A 21,187-nucleotide genomic window follows, 5' to 3' on the forward strand; every position below is an offset into this window, starting at 1 on the left:
AGGGGGGGACGAGGGAGGGGAGGGGGGGACGAGGGAGGGGGAGGGGCAGGGTGAGTGTGAGGGGGAGAGAGAAGGGTGGTGAGAAAAGGCGGAGAAGGGGAAACAGAGGTCACTCGAGGGGGTGGGGTCTCACTCTCTCTCTCTCGAGGTGACTGTCTGGACCGAGCATATCGAAGCTTTAAAAAAGGTCCGTTAACGGACATAAGATGGGGCCGGGAATCGAGGTCCCACTGACTTCATCTCCGGTGAGTTTGACCCTCTGCACTCCAGGCCACTAATCCCACAAGGCCGACCCGCTGCCTAATTTACCGATTTAAAATATTTTTAAATACGTTAAAATGAACTTCCAACATTGAGGAGCGGGCTCCGGTGCGCGCGCGGGGGGAGAGCGTGAGCGCGGCTCAGTCACCCCGAGGCCCGCGCGCCAGCTCGGCCCTCCCCTCCCACAGCCCGGTCTTCCACCGCCGTTTCTTTCCTTTAACCCATTCCTCATCATCCTCTCCCACATTTTACTGAAACACTCACCGAGTTCCTGTCCTCCCCGTTACTCCCGACGTTTTCATTTTTTTGTTGCGGAAGGTCCGTCTAGAGTCTGTCACCTACAACTTCCGAGTCATAGGTTACACGGCCTTGTTTCCGGCTCTATCTGAGAGGGGGATATGAGGAGTAATTGGGGCATTTCAAATCATTGCTCTGTTTTCCACGTTACCTCATCAATCATTGTATTACATCATTAAAATTAGCTGATTTCTTGAATACTTCTTGATTAACTATCTGGAATATAAATATTTTTAAAACATTTATACTTTTTTCCTGGTGACAACTAGTTACTTTTTTTTGTTCTTCGTGCTTGTGGGTGATTTGCTTCAACTCAGATTCCATTGGTTCTAAAATGGCTGTTAAGACCAACGCCTGATGGAATACTGCACCAATACTCTACCTCTGTACGGTGATTCGGTGGTTAGCACTGCTGCCAGGGATCAGGGTTCAATTCCAGAAGTGGCTGACTGTGTGGGGTTTGCACACTCTTGCATGTCTGAATGGATTTCCTCTGGTTGCTCCCGCAATCCCAAAATGTGCAGGTTAGGTGGATTAGCCATAGGAAATGCAGGGTGACAGGAATTGGCTAAGGGGAATAGGTCTGGATGTGTTGCTCTTCAAAGGATCTGTGTGGAATCGATTGGCCGAATACACACTGGGAATTCTTTTGACGATTCTCTGATTCAAATGTGGGGGTTGAAAGGAAGAGGAGAGGAGATTTGTGCATTGCCTGTAACCCCTCGTCTTCACCTCAATAGCAGGGTGAACACCCACGAGGAGCAAACTGAGGGACAGTTTGGCATTGGGGACACAGGTAGCATTTGTTTGTGAGGCCTTCAACTCAACGGGAAAGTAGGATGTATTTTTATTGCAATCTTTAGACCAGGAGAAGGGTGTATTCGGCTGTAATTCTCTTGTTAGCTAGCCAATCTTCTATCCATGCCAATATGCTTTTCCCTCCATCACGAGCTTTAATTTTCTGCAAAATGTGGCACCTTATCAAACATGTTCTGGAAATCTAAGTGTAATACATCGACTGGTTTCTCTTTATCTGCAGCATAAGTTACTTTTTCAATGAACTACAATAAATCAGTTAAACATGGTTTCTGTTTGACAAAATCTTGTTGTCTCTGCCTGATTATCTTGAACTTATAAAAGAGCACGGCTATATAACTCTCATTTTTCCTCTGTTAGATGTTAAGCTTACTGGTCTGTAATTTCCTACCTTCTGTCTTCCTCCCTTTTTGAATAAAAGATTTACATTAACTTTCCAAAGCAATCTCCCCTGAATCTAATAAGTTTTGGGAAATTAAACCCAACCCATCAACTAACACTGTCTACTTTTAAGACTCCAGGATGAAAACCATCAGGACCTGGGGACTTGTCAACTCGCTGTTTCAACAGTTTACTTAGTACTACTTCCTTGGCAACTGTAATTCTCTTGAGTTTGTTCCTCCCTTTTAATTTCTGATTTACAGCTATATGTGGGATGCTACTTATATTCTTTCTAATGTGGACTGATGCAAAATAACTTCAATTCATCTGCCATGTTTTGATTCTCCATTATTACTTCACCACTCTTTTTGATGGAACCATTACTCACTTTGTTAATTCCTTTCTTCTTTACATATCTGAAGAAACTTTTCATATCTGTGTATACATATTTTTGGCTAACTAGCGCATTTTAATTTTTCCCTTTTCTTGAAATTAATTTGTTTAATATGGGCATCACTGGCTGGCCAGCATCTACTGACTGCCCCTAGTTGCCCTTGAGAAGGTGGTGATGAGCTGCCTTTTTGAACCACTGTGTTCACCCGCTGTGGATTGACTCACAATGCCATTAGGGAGGGAATTCCAGGATTTTGGCCCATGAGAGTGAAGGAACGGCAGTATATGTCCAAGTCAAGATGGTGAGTGGCTTGGAGGGACCTTGATGGTGTTTTTTTTCCCATGCATCTGCTGCTTGTCCTTCTAAATGGAAGTGGTCATGGGTTTGGAAGGTGCTATTTGAGGATCTTTGGTGATTTTCTGCAGTGCATCACTGCTGCTACTGAACGTTGCTGGTGGAGGGAGTGAATTTTAAACAAATCTCTCCCTTAAACGTTATGTGAAATGTAATCATGTTATGGTTGTTGCTACCAAAAGCTTCTTTTGCTATGAGGTCAGTAATGGATTCTATCTCATTGCTCAAAATCAGGTCTTGCACATTCTCCCCATGTCTGTGTGACTTTCCTCCCATAGTCTGAAGATGTGCAAGTTAGGTGGATTGGCCATGCTAAATTGCCCGTTCTGTATGATCTTGCTTATTAAGGAGAACAAAAAAATCTTCTGGATTGGGCAGGATGTTTGTTATCCAGCTGGGATTTTCCATTGTCAAAGGTTCATGAGTCATATCTTTTTGTGCACATTTATAAAAGTCTTTACAAGTCAGGAGCATCGGTCAACTTCTGTTGGTCATCCCCAACAGACAGAACAAGTACATATGTCCAGTGATACCTCAATGGATGTTCTTCTCCAGGCCGAGGAACAAAATTGATGTTCTTTTTTCTCAGAATGGCAACAGGAGGCCATCCCATCTAACGAAGCACTCTTGGATGGAGATAACAAGGGAGGTCAGCAGCTATGGACGGCACTGGAGAACCTGACTCCAGGGCCATGGGCAAATAGATAATCTGAGCTCTGCTACAGTGTGTGCAACTATCTACTGCATGCAAAGTCATAATCATCCATTAGATGCATTATGTGTGTGAATTAATTGTTGCTCTGAAATTTAGGTTACTTTAATAATATTGGTAGTGGGTCTTGTGCTGGGACTCACAGTAAACATAAAATGCTACAGAGGATTCAGCAGGTTATGCTCCATCAGGTCTATGTCTGGTCATCAAAACTAGGAAAGTTTAGATATATTATGGATTTCTAATAAAGGGTTAGATGGGCCAAGGATAGAAAAGGTGCCTTAGGTCTTAACAGGTCAGAGATCTCATTGAAACAGATGATCTGTGGTTTTTCAGGTTAGATAACCTTTTGACAAAACAAAAGCAGCATTTATTCAGCAGCTTTAACTGTCCAAATGCCCCCAAAGCACATTCTTCGCACCAATAAGGTAGATGCAGAGATTGATAGCTCCAAGGGCCACATCTGAGTTTGCAGCTGTGAGCCTTACCCAGTCTCTCAATGCTTCTCTCTTTTGCAGGAGAAGAACATGCACAATAAGTGTAAATGTACACAACAGGAGACACTTAAAGAACCTTGGTGACTAGGTATCTGCTGAAGGGACTGTATCCCTGTAATGAGAATGCGTCAAGTTTGCTTTGCCCAGTTGTGCACAATGCAGCAATATCTTATACAAATTTTGTTGAAAGCTCCCAACGTAAATAATTTTCTGTGCTGTCCAATACAGCCGCCAGAGACCATTCCCATACCCGGCATATAACAGGAGAAGCCTTTGTCCTCCAGGCCTGCCTTCTCCCTCACCATCACCACTGAGGGGGAGAAGTTGGAACTCTCAAAGACTGCCATATCAGGTGTTCCTCTGCATCTTCCAACTATATAGAGCCATTCATCTTAATGGATATTTTCTCAAAGTAGGACCCTACTTCAGAAATAAAATTATCAATTGTTTTCATCTTCACTTTCCTCGGCTGTCTGTGTGATGAGACACTACACCTGCTTTCTTCTTGCACTGAAATAGTCAGAAACCAATACTACACTCCTAATGTCTCCTTGTTAGTGACAATTTCTGATCATCTGCTATCAAGCATACCATATTAGGCTGTCTCAAACATCTTGAAATCCATTATATAGTGTACATATGAAGCCATATCATCTCATCTTGCAGAAGCTAACATACAACACAATGAGCATCATAGTTATACTAAAATGCGTTTCTGATCTATCCAGGTTGTTTGTGAGTCTCTTTATGAAATTGGTGATCATGGCGGTGGTCTCATGATCCTCATTATACCACAGTTGTTCAAGTATACTGGAACTACAGTGAGCTGTCATCATCCTGGTAGTGAAACCCTTGTCCCTCAAGAGCCATCTTGGATATTCCTTGATAATAGAATAGTGTATAATGAAGGCATTGTGACAGCTAGCTTGGAAATCTGTATAATATGGTAGTACTGATCACGTTCATGGGATATTTAGAGAAGCACACCTTTCTCAAGCAAAACTCATCAGATAGAATCAAGAAACTCAGCATCATAAGCCATGTAAAACAACTTCAACTCAAGCACATCCTGATCCCACTAGAGCAGTAGGAAATTTACAATTTGCATTCTAATGACATTCAATTTTTGAAGTCTCACCTAATACCAACTTACTAGCGCAGGAAGCATAAATCATGATTAGCACAATATAGGAACCAAATGTTATATTAGTTTATTGTTGTAATATCAGCCCTAAATTACAGAGCTATGAACTTGAATTATATGTTAACTGAAGATTTTGCAGGTCCTGCCTTTCTTCTACAATAGTTCTGTCTTAGCCACTGCTTCTCATTTACATTATTTTAAGATTGATTTTCAATATTTTTTAATCCACTTTTAATTTTTCTTGTCCCATCATTTTGGAAAAGCGAACAAAATATATTGGTCTGTGTAATTTATAACAGGGATAAAGCGAGCGGAAAGAAGCAATTGAGCCTGGATATAAGGTGATTTATAGCAAAAAGAAAACTCCTCCAAAATATCTGATTCATGGAAAGCAAATTATAATTCGGTGTCTTAATCATATGATTTCATTCGTGGTGGGACAGAAACATAAGCCTTCAAGGTTATGTCTTCATCTTCAAGGTTCTAAGCCAAAAACTATCGAACCATAGCTTTTTACAGCATGAAATATGCCATTATGTTTTGTCCATTAAGTCCTATGTTAGCTCATCACTAATCCCACTAATTCAAACTTAATCCTTGTATTCTCCTGATCTTCCTCTGTTTCAAATGCTTATCAATTTTTCCCTAAAAGTTGCTGTAATCTCTGTCTCAACCACTTTCGTGGATTATATTTGATGCCTTAACAACCCACTGTGTATTAAATATGTACTAATCTCTCTCTTTATTCTCTCCATGATGATTTTAAATTGATGGCAGGTGTCCATTGACGACTTCACCAAAAGAAATGGGCTCCATGTTTTTGCTATGTCCAAATATGCATTGAGTTTTTTGGAGCGTTTGATGCTGCTAGACCTGGGGCCTTATCTCAATATATCTTACAAACTCACCTCTTTAGTTACTTACCATTCACCTATGGCACCTCTCAGGTCCAAGTTTCACCTTATCCCACTCCATTCCTGGAATAACTTGCTATGTATAAAGTGTTAGTTAGAAGACTGGCATCTTTTGCCCCATTGTTGAAAGCATATAGCGCACCTGGACAAGCACTGTCAGTCCGAAACTACCCTGCACGGTTCCTGATATTTGCTCTGGACATGAAAGACAGGGGGAATTCAGCATGTTACTTTGCAGATAGGGTGCTGGATGTCCTCATGGTGCCACCATGAAACTTCCTCATCCTTAGAACAGCAGGCCTCAACACCAGACCACCATCCAATGCTGTCACCCAGGTTAAACAGGGAGAAAGTGAGGATTGCAGATGCTGGAGATCAGAGCTGAAAAATGTGTTGCTGGAAAAGCGCAGCAGGTCAGGCAGCATCCAAGGAGCAGGAGAATCGATGCTTCAGGCATAAGCCCTGAAGAAGGGCTTATGCCCAGCAACACATTTTTTAACCCAGGTTAAACAGTCTTAGCCATTTGACAGAATAATTAGAAATTTAGAAAAAAGGTCAATGCCCTACCCTGTTCCAAAGTAAACACTACCAACTTCTCTCCAGTATCTCATACTCACTCAGTCTCTGCTTCTGGACCTACCTCCCACCAAGGCTCATGGTCTACCCCTAATAATGCCTGCAACATCGTCCCCACTCGCAGTCACTTTCCCCTGCCCCAAACCCCAACCCCACTAACCCTGATGGTCTGTCTGCTGCCTACTCACTGACACACTTGGGACACCTCCCCGCCTGCACCAACAGTAATAGCTATGCAACTTGCTTTCATTTTCTGTAATACCTGCCTCTCCCTCATGAGGAAAACCGTTCCCAAAACAGGTAGTATTCTGCTGTCATTTAGCTCCTCACACCTTATGTGGACCAGATTCTAACTCTGACTACCTGAGCAGTACCTGGATTGGTATTGGATGTTGCCCTTGACTGACTGTGTTGGGACCTCCGAGTGAAGATGATTCCCCTTCACTTGACTGAGGCCTGCTGACAATAATGATAAGCTTCTTGGCTTTGTGTCTGCTTTAAATGGCACGGCAAGATACCAGTAATCCAGAATCTGGTTTTCAGCATCTGCAGTTATTGTTTTTACCAGTAATATGAGCCTAGTACCTCTGGCTGAACGGGCAAAGTGCAAGAAGGCGATGCAAGGCAGGATTTTTGTAAGCATCTGAGTAGGCTCAGAATGAGTTATTGAGCTCTTTAACAGTAAGTGAAGAGCCCAGAGTTGCAGTCTGGTCCAATCCATGAGCTGGATGTGTATCCCTGTGCACGCAGTGTTCTTGCTGCACAATTGCAATGTTTGTGGCTTGTGCAGCATTGAAGTGCAGAAGCAATGTAAGTGAATCTGAGATGTGCCATGAGCATTCTTAGAGGCTGGCACATGTTGGATGCCAATGTCTGTAAATATGGAATGCACGTGGCCAGTGCCACGCAGCATGCACTGAGATATTGGTGACCAATTGCCAACTCAGAGCTCAATCAGAGCAAGCAGCGAGCTGAATTTGTTAGATGTTCATTCATGTTTCTTTGTCAAATTTTTCCCATGTCAAGTTTGTTTAGCAAGTTTGGTAAAATGAGAGGTTGAATGTTAATGAGATGAGTTAGGCTATCAGCAAGGTATTTCATCAGCTTTAATCCCTATCAATTGGCATTTCAGTGCTGCTTAATGAGAATCTCACCAAGCCACTGGTGAATAGAGTAAAAGGTGGAGCAAAGTGGTGCTCTTAATATGTGCTCCTTCTTCTCCAACCATGGCTTCCCACCACAGTTGTTGACAGGGCTCTCAACAGCGTGCGGTCCATGTCCCGTGCCACGACCCTTACCCCTCCCTCCCCTCCTAGAACAAGGATAGGGTCCCTCTTGTTCTCACCTTTCACCCCACCAGCCTTCACATGCAAAGAATAATCCTCCGCCATTTTCGCCAACTCCAACACGACGCCACCACTAAACGCATCTTCCCTTCCCTCCCCCTGTCTGCACTCCGCAGAGACCATTCCCTCGGGACAACTTAGTCCACTCCTCCATCATACCTAACACCTCTCCCATCACACATGGCACCTTCCCATGCAATCGCAGAAGGTGAAACACCTGCCCCTTTACCTCTTCCATGCTCACCATCCAAGGCCCCAAACACTCATTTCAGATTAAGCAGCGTTTCACTTGTACCTCTTTCAATTTGGTCTATTGCATTTGTGGCTCCCAATGTGGTTTCCTCTATATCGGAGAAACAAAACGCCAACTGGATGATCGCTTTGCTGAGCACCTCCAGTCTGTACGCAATCAGGTCCCGGACCTTCCCGTGGCTTCCCACTTCAACACCCAATCCTGCTCCCATGCCCACATGTCTGTCCTTGGCCTGCTGCAATGTTCCAGTGAAGCTCAATGCAAACTGGAGGAACAACATCTCATCTTCCGACTCGGCACATTACAGCCTGCCGGTCTCGACATTGAATTCAACAACTTCAGATGATTATCCTATCTCGACCCCTCTACTTTCATTCTGCTCCGTAATTTTATTTTATTTATTTAATTTATTTTTTATAAAGTTTTTTCACTGTTCTGTACCTCTTATTTCTTGATTGTCTCTCTTTCTCTCGCTCCCCACTCTCTCATCACCTTTTTCCTCTCCTCTTCCCCCATTAAAGGGACAGAAAGTGTTGTTGCCAAATTTGATGACACATAGACCCTTTTTTTAGCTTTGACAAAGGGTCAGTTAGACTTGAAACGTCAGCTCTTTTCTCTCCTTACAAATGCTGCCAGACCTGCTGAGATTTTCCAGCATTTCTCTTTTGGTTTCAGATTCCAGCATCCGCAGTAATTTGCTTTTAAAAGGTGGAGCAAGATAATCTTGGCATCAAGATGGGCTTTGCTATACTTGTTGGCTGATTTCACACACCACACCACTAAGATCCCTGTATAGTCCTGCCCAATATGGATGGAATCTTCTGGGACCTTCTGTGACCTTTAGAAGGGTGGCTGGGCAGGAGGGAAAAATTTAGTTTCACATCCGATAAGAATTTTTCAATTAATTTCAGAAACTTTCAATGGGTCAGGTTTCTTCACTTTCATCATTGGGAACTTGTTTTTCATTTATATATAAAATGAGGTATGTACTAAACAAGGTAGACTGCTTCTCCCAAGTTCGAGTAAATAAAAGCATGTTCACTAACTTAGTTCCTTCATAAATAAGCTGTTTGTTTGTGTACGTGTTTACTCTTAAAGGAATGAAACTTGATCAACCAACTGATGAGATGTTCCAGTCATTTGAAGTTTACCTTTTTGTAGTTAAACATTTACAATGTAAGAGCTGATTTCTTTAACATTCTTTAGATCCTGGAAGAGTAGCTCATGTAACCACACTTTAAAAATGGAGGTAGAGAGAAAGCGGGGAATTATATAATCATAGCATTTTACAGTACAGAAGGCAACCATTCAATCCATCATGTCTGTACAAGCTCCCAAAAGTGCTACCCAGCTAATTCCATTCTCCAGCCCTATCTCTGTAGCCCTCTAAATTAATCACTTACAAATATATATCCAGCTCTCTTTTGAAACCTCCTATAGAATTTGCTTCCACCACTCTCCCAGGCAGCACTTTCCAAATCCAATAATTCTCTGTGTAAAGAAGTATCTTCCCATCTCACTCCCAGCTTTCTTGCTAACAACCTTGAAATTGTGACCCCTAGTTACTGACATATCAACCAGTGGAAACAGAATATCCTCTTTACCCTGTCAAAATTGTTCATAATTTTGAGTACCTCAGTAAGGTTAACTTAATCTGCTCTGCTCCAAAGAGAATAAGCCCAATTTATTTAATCTTCCCTTGAATCTAAAATCTCTCATTCCTGGTACCATTCCAGTAAATCTCCTTTCCACTCTCTGTAGGGCTTTAAAATGCTTCCATAAATAAAGTACCCAGAACTGAACACAATACTCCGAATATGTTCTGACCAATGATCTGTAAAGGTGTAGCCTCACTTCCTTGCTTTTATACACCATTTATTAATCGAAGATCTTATAAACCTTCTTAACAACTGTTTTAACTTGCATGGCCTCCTTCAGAGAATTATGCACATGAACCTCAAGGTCCTGTTACTCCTGTATTCCCCTCAAAGTTGAGCCTATCTCTTCTACCAAAATGTGTTGCCTCACATTTCTCTGCATTGAAATTCATCTGCTAGGTGTCTGCCTATTTGGCCAACTGGTCAATGTCCCTCTGAAGTTGTTTAGCAACATCCTTACAATTCACTACTCTCCTAGCTTTTTATTATCTGAAAATTTAAAGACTTTGCCCCTCACGGTGATCTCCAAATCATTTATATAAATCAGAAAAGGCAGGGGTTCCAACACTGATCCCTAGATGACACTACTTTCAACTAGCTTCCAATCTGACAAATGCCCAATTGTATCTACCTTCTTTATCCTACTTTTTCACCAACTTGTAGACCAGTAAGCCTGATGTCAGTACCTGGGAACACCCTGGGGTCCATTATCAAGGATTTTATAACAGAGCATTTAAAAAACACAGTGGTAGAATCAGACACTGTATGGATTTACAAATGACTTGACAAATATACTGGAATTCTTTGAAAACACAACTTTTAGAATTGATTGGGAGAGCCACTAGATGTGGTTTATTTGGATTTTTAAAAGATTTTCGACAAAGTTTCATAAGAGATAAATGGCAGTCTTTGTTCTTATCCAAACAATCACCCGTTCATGCAGCGAGAAGGCCAAAGAATTCCCCCCAATGAGAACACAGTTGTTCCTTTAATCTTTAACTCAGGTTGGAAGAGAGATCAATGACGTTCTGGTTTTTACAGTGAAATACAATATTTTTATGCCTTTTTTGTTACAATAATCACATACAATGTAGTCACTGTGCCCTTCCCCTTATCCTATACATCCAATCCTGTGAAATGTCTAATCAATGATGGACAGCCCTAGGTTCCCATGATATTTAACAAACATTGTAATTTCCAGGCTTTGGGAACTTTCTATGCATCCTATTAATGTGCATTCCAAAGTTACTGCCTGTACTCCTTCAGACTTGTCCCAGATTTGCTTATCTCTAACAGCTGCTTGAATTCCATTGCCCATTGTATTCCTTTGCTATCTCTAACAAATTCTGTTACTCCTCTTATGTTTTCCCACTGTCCTAATTATACAAAAGACAGCTGGTTCAAACTGTCTGCTATAAGCTTTGTAATATTAATTTCTATTATAAAGTTAGTTATATGTAATGTTTTATAATTATCTCTACTATTAGCACTCTTTAGCAAATGAGTTACAAGCAATTTGTTCCCTACAGGATATGCCAGGCAAGACTAACTTGCTTTTACATCTATGTTTGAATCTTATCCCCAATGCTTTTTAGTTATCAATGTATGTTGTTTTATACTTTTATCTATAATTATCTGTAATCTATCTCTGTGATTATCTGAAGAATCTTTAACTAGAACCGATTTCTTAATATTGTGAATAATTTTCAAAAAAACTAATTACTCCAGAATAACTTTAGCCACTGTTTTCACAGCTGCATAATGAGTTGGGCTGACTGTCTTCTGGACTGAGATTTATTGTCCTTATTCTGACTAATTCTTTTCACTGAATGAGATAACATCCTTTCATTAATGAGGTTGGAATCAATCACTTGTCATAGCTTAATAAACTTGTTTAATCCTTCAGATTTTTATGAGCCACAGTCCCGCTAGTTCATCAGTGTTTGGTGGTAGAAGTTTACCTCATCCTTTAATGTTTGTTACAAATCTTCAGACTATCTATGTTTGGACATTTCTTACAAGACTGTCTCTACCAATACTCCTTGCAGCTGTTGTTCATGTAATTTTCCCTTTTGCCTAGAATAACACATTCTCAAAGGTACCTTAGTTTCACTTAAATGCTGGAGTGGGCTTTTAATTCTGTTTTAATCAGTTTGTCAGCCATATTTTATGGCTCTCAAATATGGGCAAATCCAACAGGAGGAATGCATTGTCTTTTTTTGAATGGCATGTAGTGATTAGTGAGGTACTACAGGAATCGGTACGAGGATCCCAGTTATTAATGATATATGATTTAGGTGAGGGAGTTATAAGTAATATATCAAAATTTGCAGATGACACAAAGATATTTGGAAGGGTGAGTTGTGAGGAGGATGCAGAAACATTGCAGTGTGATTTGTACAGCCTGAGTGAGTGGGCGAATGTAAGGCAGATGCAACATATGAATAACTTTAAGGTTTCCACTTTGGTAGCAAAAATTGGAAGGCAGATTATTATGAATGTCTGTAAACTGAAAGAGGGAAATTTTCAACGAGATCTGGGTATCCTTGTGCACCAGTACTGAAAGCAAGCGTGCAGATGCAGCAGGCAGTAAAGAAGGCAAACTGTATGTTGGCCTTACATAGTCAGAGGATTCAAGTATGGGAACAAGGATTACTTGCTTAAATTGCACAGGGCATTGGTGAGGCCACATCTAGAATATTGTGTGCAGTTTTGACTCCTTATCTGAGGAAGGATAGTCTTGCTATACAGCGTGTACAACAAAGGCTTACCAAACTGATTTCTAGGATGACAGGACTGATGTGTGAGAAGCAATTGAGTCAATTAGTATTGTATTCACTGGGGTTTAAAAGAATGATAGGGTTCTCATAGAAACCTGTAAAATTCTAACAGGACTAAACAGGTTAGATGGAGAAAGGCTGTTTCTAATGGAGGGTGAGATGAGAACCAGGGTCATCATTTAAGTATAAGGAGTAAACCTTTGCAGACTGAGATGAGGAGAAATTTCTTCACCCAGAGCATAGAACTCACTACCACAGAAAGTGGATGAGGCCTAAACGTTACATGTTTTCAAGGAGGTAGATATAGATTTTGTGGGTAAAGGGATTAGGGATATGGGCTGCAGATTAGGGTATTGAGCTTGATAATCAACCATGATCATATTGAATATCAGAGCAGACTCAATGGTTTGAGTGGGCTATTCCTGCTACTGTCATCTGTGTTTCTATGTGAAGCTGCTTCATGTTTATTAGCTCTTGAGAAGTCTTGGTCATATGTAATCAGACTTATTAAGGGTGAAATTTGACTAGGCCGTTGCTCTACCCAAGTAAGGCAGCCACATTTACTGATTCCAGCAAAGTAGTCAAGCAGAGCTTAATGTAAAAGTGGAATCAACTTAATATAGGGATTAACAGGAAACATGGATAAAGAGGTGGGCTGGGTGACAAGAAAGGTAGCAATTTTCAAAGGTATGATTTTTGGCACTGGGAGGATCCTGGGGAATGGAGAGAACAAAGTAGGATGCAAAGCACAGTGACACTGATAGGGGAAAAGGAGACAAGGAAGAGTGAGAGCTGTATATTGAGGGTGAGAAACACAAAATGACCATTAGGTTTGCTGGGGAGGGCGTAGAGAAGCAAAACTGAATAGAAGGATGTGTAAGGATGAGGCTAATCATGGGAACCTGAATGGGAGTGGGATCACGGAGAAGAGCAAGAGTATATCGGAAGATAGTGAAAATACTGATAGTAATTGGGATAGGTTGAAGAAGGACAGAATGGTTGGCAGATGGTAGAAGAAGGCCATCTACAATAGGGGGAGAGGGATAGCAGGAAATCTATCAAAGCAGGTGAATGAGGCAAAAGAAAAGTTTACTGCAGCTATATTTCATCAAATCACCATTCATCAAATCAAATTACTATCATTTGACCTTCAAAATGAGGCGCCTCAGAGAATGTGCAGTGAAAATGGATGGGCCTCAGGTCTATTTGCATATGTTCCTGCACAGAACAAATGCCCCAATTGAGTAAATCAAAACAGAACCTGAAAATACTTTTGTGTGACCATTCAATTAATGCCTTTATACAGAAGGGAATCATTCAGTGCAGAAGGAAGGCAAACAAGATCTTAAAGATGTAAACAACCACCTCCAAACCATGCCCCATTATACATTGACCTTTGACAAGAACAGCACTCAACAATCACAATTACTGGTGATGGTGCTGTGGAGGTTTATTCAGCATCATTTACAGGCCTTTGCTTATGAAAATTAAAGGCATTGACGTGAAACTAAAACACAAGTTGTATATTCCAAGATTGTACAACTACACCATGGGATAATTTATGCTCATTGCCACATGCATGGAAAGTTATATAAAGATAACAAATATCTTGCACATGGCAGCATCACGAAGGGAACACCAGTCATGGATCTTGAAGAATACACCTCCTGAATAGCCTAATAAGTGCCCAAAAGCTACATTAACAAAGTCAGTATCTTAATGGAAGGCAAATATCTCATTTCTGATATTTCTTCACAAATCAATACTTCCATGCCACATGTTTCATTTGCTTATCCGAGCAGCTGCCTTTGCTTTGCTATGCTGAGGAAGTCAAAGGGGAAGACGTAAAGGTTAAGACAACAGAATCAGGAACAAGAGGTACATGGGGCTACAGCTGTGGGTGAGCTCACAGGACTAAGAGGGAACCAGGGTCTTCAGCATCATCAACCAGTCTAATGAGAAAGGGTGTACAGGAAGTACTTCAGCTACTCAGAGATGACTGAAATGCAGTGCTGCAGTCTTCACATGATTTGAGGAGTGGTCACCTACAAATTCCACCTCTTGAAGGCAGTTCTGCAGCTGCACAGCTTTGGTGGAATGCCAATGAACCAGGCAAACTTCAATATGCCAGTGGCATTAAGATCACAGTAAGCTTCACTGAACATCCTGGACACTGATTTCCTTCAAACCTCAACTAGGGATATATGTAGCATCTCCAAATCGGCAGTCCACAAATGCATTTAGGAGTTCACTGAATACTTTTTACAAGAAAGCAATATAGTTTGTCGAGTTCATCATGGACCCAGAAGGCTAAGGTAATTGCTATGTACAAAGACTGATCATCTGTATGCATGTCATGGTCAGAGCTTCAAACAAGTTCCTGAACAGGAAAATGAGGTAATGGTATTGCCATCGGAATAATATTCTAGAGGCAATGTCCTGGGGACTTCAGGGTTTGAATCCCTACTATGGCAGACTGGAGTTTGAAATCAGTGAAAAAGGTTTTGAGTTAAAAATCAAATGATGACCATGAAACCATTGTCAGTTGCTTTAAAAGGTCATCTGGTTCACTCATATTTCTTTCCTGTAGAAGTTGCCATCCTTACCTGGTGTGGCTTACATTTGCCTCCAATCCCACAATAATGTGTTTGACTCTTAACTGTCCTCTGAAATGGTTCAGAAAGCTGCACAGTGCAATCAACTGCTAGAAATAAATAAATGAAAGAAACTGGATAGACCACCTGCTATTGACTAAGACAACAGAAGAGACAATGGCAAACACGCATGTTGACCTTGTAAAATCCTCAATAACAGTGTCTTCCTAGTGACAAAATTAGGAGAGCAATTTCACAGACTGTTCAAGCAACACCTGACATAATCATTCACATGGAATCATAACACACACTCATCTTCCCAGACAAAATCATCACATCCCTGCAGAGATGGTAACACAGTGGTACATAGTCGGCAGAGAGCTGCCCTGGGACTCCTCAACATTGAATTGGACTCCATGAAGTCTCGGCATCAGGTCAAATATGGGCAAAAAACTTCTCACTGATTACCAAATACCCCCTCAGCCAATAAACCAGCACTCTTTCATGTTGAACAGCAAGGATTAAGCACACAGGATGGCAAGGGCGTAAAATATACTCCAGCTCGGAGATTTCAATTTTCACCACCAAGAGGAGCACAGCAGGTTCAATAGTGACTGACTTCATTGACATAGCTGCAAGATTGCTTTTTTAGCAGGTGGTGAGGGAATCATGAAGAGGGAAAATCATACTTGACTTCATCCTCACCAATCTGTCTACCGTGGATGCATTTGATGTGGAGGTGCCAGTGTTGGACGGGAGTGGACAAAGTTAAAAATCACATAACACTAGGTTACAGTCCAACTTTTGACTAGCTACCTAATGAAGGAGCAGCACTTCAAAAGCAAGTACTTTCAAATAAACCTGTTGGACCATAACTTGATGTTTTGTAATTTTTGACACAGATGCATTTGTCTACGACAGTAATCATAAGAGTAACCAGCAAAGAGCCCTTTATCTCAGCAAATTCTTCACATTGTAAATATCCTCCATTGTGTTGTGTGGCAATATCACTGTGCTAAATGGGATGGACTTCAAACAAATCGACCAATTCAAGATTGAGTATTCATGAGGAATTAAGCAGAAGCCAAATTGTACACAATCTGCAACCTAATGGCTTGCCATTACGTCTGCTTGACCATTACCATCAAGCTAGTCATCCAGCCCTGGTTCAATGAAGAACTCAGGAGGACATGCCAGGAGCAGTATCAGGTACATCTAAAAATGAGGTGTCAATCTGGTGAAGCTAGATAACAGAACTACCTGTGTGCTGAACAGCACAAGCAGCAAGTGATAGGCAATTTCACAACCAACAAATCAGCTTTGCATCCTGCCACATCTAGTCATGAATTGTGGTGGACAATTGAACAATGATAAAACTCCACAAATATCCCCAGCCCCTATTGGGTATCCCAGCACATCAATGTAAAAGGAGAAAGCTGAAAAAAAAGCACCATAATCCTCAGCCAGAAGAGTTGAGAGGATAATCCATCTTGGCCCCCTCCAGAGACACAAATGCCAGACTTCAGCCAATTCCATTCACTCGATGTGATATCAAGAAACAGTTAGAGGCACTGAATATTACAAAGACCATAGACCCTGAAAATGTTCTAGTGTTGAAGATTTATGCTCCAGAACCTAGCCAAGCTGTTTCAACACATCAACAACAGAGACATCTACCCCATCATGTAGAAAATTGTCCATGTATGTCCTGTACACAACAACTCCCACAAAATACTGTATTCATTTATGTAGTACTGGATAAAAAAAGTTACACCATGCCACAAAAGTAACTTCAGTGTTTTTTTTCTCTGTTGTGACCTCAGTGCCACTTTGGAAGCCACAGCTAAACTTGAGGAACCCTTCTGACTACATTGTTGTCTTGCCTCAGATGGCTTTGGCTGCCATTCTTTGTTGGGTATGGGCCTACAATGCTCTGGCCTACTCTCGTGGGGGCGCGAGGAGGGGGGGTCTTCTGCACAGCTGTAGGTGCAACCTCCTCAGTTTAACCAACTTAAATTGTTTAGGTCCATGGTATGGGGAGGCAGTGAGGCGGTGCACCTCTGGAGGGCACTGTCATCTCAGAATGGATGCTGAAGGGCATCATCAACCACGTGGGAAAGTGACTGGCAACCGACTAACTATGGACATCTACTACAAGCCCACTGACTCCCACAGCTACCGAGACTACACCTCATCCCACCCTACCTCCTGTTAAAATGCCATCCCTTATTCCCAATTCCTCCGCCTCCACCGCATCTGTTCACAGGATGACTAATTCCACCTCAGAAAATCCCAGATGGCCTCCTTCTTCCAAGATCGCAATTTACCTTCCCAATTGGTCGATGATGCCCTCCAGCATATCTCCTCCACTTCCCGCACCTCCACCCTTGAATCCCACCCCTCCCAATGCAACAAGGACAGAACCCCCCCAGTCCTCACCTTCCGCCCCACCAACCTCCGCATACATTGCATCATCCTCCACCACTTCTGCAATCTACAAATGTACCCCCCCACTAGATCTATTTTTGCCTCCCCACCCTAATTAGTATTCTGGAGAGACCACTTCCTCCACCACTTCCTCATCAGATCTACGCCCCACACCAACCCAAACCCTACTCCTGGCACCTTCCCCTGCCACCGCAGGAAGTGGAAGACCTGCACCCACATCACTTCCCTCACCTCTGTCTAAGGCCCCAAAAGATCCTTCCATATCAACAGAAATTTACCTGTACCTCCACCAAAGTAATTTATTATATCCATTGCAGCCGGTATGGTTTCCTCTACAGTGGGGAGACAATACACCTACTTGCAGATCATTTAAGAGAACATCTCTGGAATGTCCACACCAACCAATCCCACTGCCCCAAGGGTGAACACTTCAACTCCCTCTCTGACTCTGCCAAGGACATGCAGGTCCTGGGCCTCCTCCATCGCCAAACCCTTACCACCCGATACCTGGAAGAAGAACGCTTCCTATTTCACCTTGGGACCCTGCAACCACAGGGGATCAATGTGGATTTCACCAGTTTCCTCATTTCCTCTCTCCGTACATTATCCTATTCCCAAGCCTCCAACTGTGCACCGCCCTCCTGGCCTGTTCATCATCCTTCCCATCTGTCCGCTCCACCCTCCTCTCTAACCTATCACCTTCTCCCTTACCTTTATCAAACTATCGTATTCTCAGCTACCTTCACCCCAACCCCACCCCCCTCCCATTTATTTCTCAGCCCCCCAACCCACAAGCCTCATTCCTGATGAAGGGCTTATGCCTGAAATGTCGATTCTCCTGCTCCTCGGATGCTGCCTACCTGCTGTGCTTTTCCAGCACCACACTCGCTCCTGTACTGCGTACAGGATAACCTGTAGGGAAACATCACAAAGTGTGAGATTGACATTCAGTGGGTTCTACAGGGGTTAGTAAGAGTAATGAGCAAACGTTCATTGATGTTTCTGGGTTACAGATCTGGGCTGAAGTGCTGATCAAATGTCTATTAAATACAATGCCCGGAAACTGGACCTCAGAAGGTCCCACTGGGCTGCAGGACTTCCTACCTGCCCACACATAAAATTTGGTATTTTATCTGCATGTGGATATGTAATAAGAAATGCAATGAGAAAAATGTGATCATGCAAGAAAACCGAAACTGCTCCGAACAGAATTCCCTCCCACTTTTACACTTTTGCACCTGCCTCCACACTTAGTCTTAAAAAAAGGTCTATTGTTGGTGATTATTCACTGTGTAACATCTTCAAACAATTTTAAAGCTGTTTAGTAACGCCTCCTTATATTCCTTGCTACTGTGGAAATCCTACTATCTTAAATCTAACCTTATAAAAACAGTTTATTATTTCAGCTACATTCTTATCTAATCTATGATTACACTGTCCAAGAAAGAGAACTGGTGGGTAAATGTCAGTTACGTGAAAAGATTGACCTCCATTTGGATTTTGTTTTCAGTGAAGAAGAACAAAAAAGATCATTGCTGTCTTTCATAGTATTTTTGAGAGTATGCGAGCTAAGCCACCATTCCTGTAAATATATCATGAATGAATAAATCAGAAATGTTTCTTTTATACCTTCTCATAACTGCAGTAATAAGCCATAGAGGTGAATTCACTCACATTTCCATTTCATTTAGAAAAGAAGTGCCAAACTTGTTCAGAAATGCAGACCCTTAGGTTCCATCATGGAAAAATGTTTTCATAAAGATTTTGCATAATCTTGTGGTGTCAGGGAAATATTGGTCCCGATCACTCAATGTAAGAATGTAATGTTATAATCATACAGTCAGTTCTGTAATAATGTGATAGTTCCATTCCCATGTGATCCTGCATTATAATAAAATCGCGCAAAAACAGTGCCATTTAAAACAATGGAACCAGAATCACATTATAGCAAATACATGGAAGGAAAGTTTGCGCTCTACAAATAATGGTCTAAATTCTTCAATTGTGTTATAGCCAATTCGCATTTGTCCATTTGCTTGCATGTATGTGATATTCCCCAACTGGACATTGATTAGCTACGGGTCCACCATGTACATAGACGCTAGATAGTGTTGACTGAGTTTACATTTAGATGGGATGGGTCAGTTGGCTGGATGGCTGGTTTGCAGAGCAGAATGATGCCAACAGTATGGTTTCAGTTCATGGTTACCATGAAGGGCTCTTCTTTTCAATATCTCCCCTTGCCTGGGGCATGGTCACCCTTAGGTTAAACCAACATCAGTTGTCCCTCTGTAATGAGAGAGCAGCCCCGTGGTCCAGTAGATCTATGGCAACTGGGTGGCACGATGACACAGTGGTTAGCACTGCTGCCTCACAGCGCCAGAGACCCGGGTTCAATTCCCGCCTCAGGTGACTCTCTGTGTGGAGTTTGCACATTCTCCCCGTGTCTGCGTGGGTTTCCTTCGGGTGCTCCAGTTTCCTCCCACAATCCAAAAAATGTGCAGGTTAGGTGAATTGGCCATGCTAAAATTGCCCATAGTGTTAGGTGAAGGAGTAAATGTAGGGGAATGGGTCTGGGTGAGTTGCGCTTCAGCAGGTTGGTGTGGACTTGTTGGGCCGAAGGGCCTGTTTCTGCACCGTAAGTAATCTAATCTAAAAACTTCACCTTTAAGCTACAAACAAATAACATTTGCGGCCCAGTGGTTAAACGGCAACAAGGTGAGAGAATGAGGTTATATGTGTGATGTAGTGTCTGCCGTAGCAGCTACATGCCATAGATAGGAGAAAGTGAGGACTGCAGATGCTGGAGATCAGAGCTGAAAATGTGTTGCTGGAAAAGCGCAGCAGGTCAGGCACCATCCAAGGATCTGAAGATTCCTGAAGAAGGGCTCATGCCCGAAACATCGATTCTCCTGCTCCTTGGATGCTGCCTGACCTGCTGCGCTTTTCCAGCAACACATTTTCAGATATGCCATAGATAGCATGGCTTTAAGGCTGCTATGTCAATACATTGCTGTTGAGGGGCATTGCTGGTTTGCCAACATTTTTCCAGGTGTACAGCAGCGTGTCAAACATGCTGTGTGTGCAAGCTGTGCTGATTGTTTGACAGATAACTGCCGAGTGATGAGTAATTACACAAACATCTTATCTTAAGAAGGGGCCAGATGTAACCAATACCCATAGGAGGCTGGGTAGACAGTCTAAAATGAGGTGAGTTTTGTAAGATATGGCAGCAAATTGGTTAGGTCTCATGGCGAAAAACCTTCAAAAACAACTTGACACTACCTGTGATATTCAGCCCCAGTAAACCACCATTGTAAAAATCTTTCTATTTCTCTCATGTTTTTTAGGGAGGGACATCTGCCATTCTTACTTAGTCTGGCAGACCCTCACCAATGTGGTCGACACATTGACACTGTGTCCTAGCAGTCTCCTTTTTCCTAGCATTCCACTCAGTCCAGTTAGAAATGGGTAACAGAAACTGCCCTTTTCAGTGATGCCCATATCACATTAAAGAATAAGAAGTTTTATTCGCTTGCAGATTCAACCTTCGACTGGGAATTTGCAATGTTTACAAAAGATATAACATCACATTTTCAGTCTTTAGTGTTTAATCCAGTACAGTTTAAAATTAAGAGGATTTATTCAAAATAATTCACACAAAAGCACTGAAAATAAGTTTTGTATTTCATGGATGTCTCAATTTTACTTTTTACAATTAACATGTAAGTTGCATATTTACATCAATGCAATGAGTGGGTG

The 21,187-nt window shown here is 42.0% G+C and overlaps 1 protein-coding gene across 3 annotated transcripts in view; it reads right to left on the bottom strand.

Moving 5' to 3' along the window:
* Nucleotides 1–642, bottom strand: part of tent2 (terminal nucleotidyltransferase 2) — a 94,328-nt gene extending 93,686 nt beyond the window's left edge. For 2 of the 3 annotated variants that reach the window (XR_006314104.1, XM_043706818.1), the window contains exon 1: nt 526–640. The gene's annotated coding sequence lies outside the window, so the exon portion shown is untranslated. Of the gene's footprint in view, nt 1–525 lie in introns of all 3 variants that reach the window. The other variant, XM_043706827.1, reaches the window with a different exon arrangement.
* Between the last annotated feature and the right edge of the window lie 20,545 nt (nt 643–21,187).

Source organism: Chiloscyllium plagiosum, chromosome 2, assembly GCF_004010195.1.
Source record: "Chiloscyllium plagiosum isolate BGI_BamShark_2017 chromosome 2, ASM401019v2, whole genome shotgun sequence".
NCBI lineage: Eukaryota > Metazoa > Chordata > Chondrichthyes > Orectolobiformes > Hemiscylliidae > Chiloscyllium > Chiloscyllium plagiosum.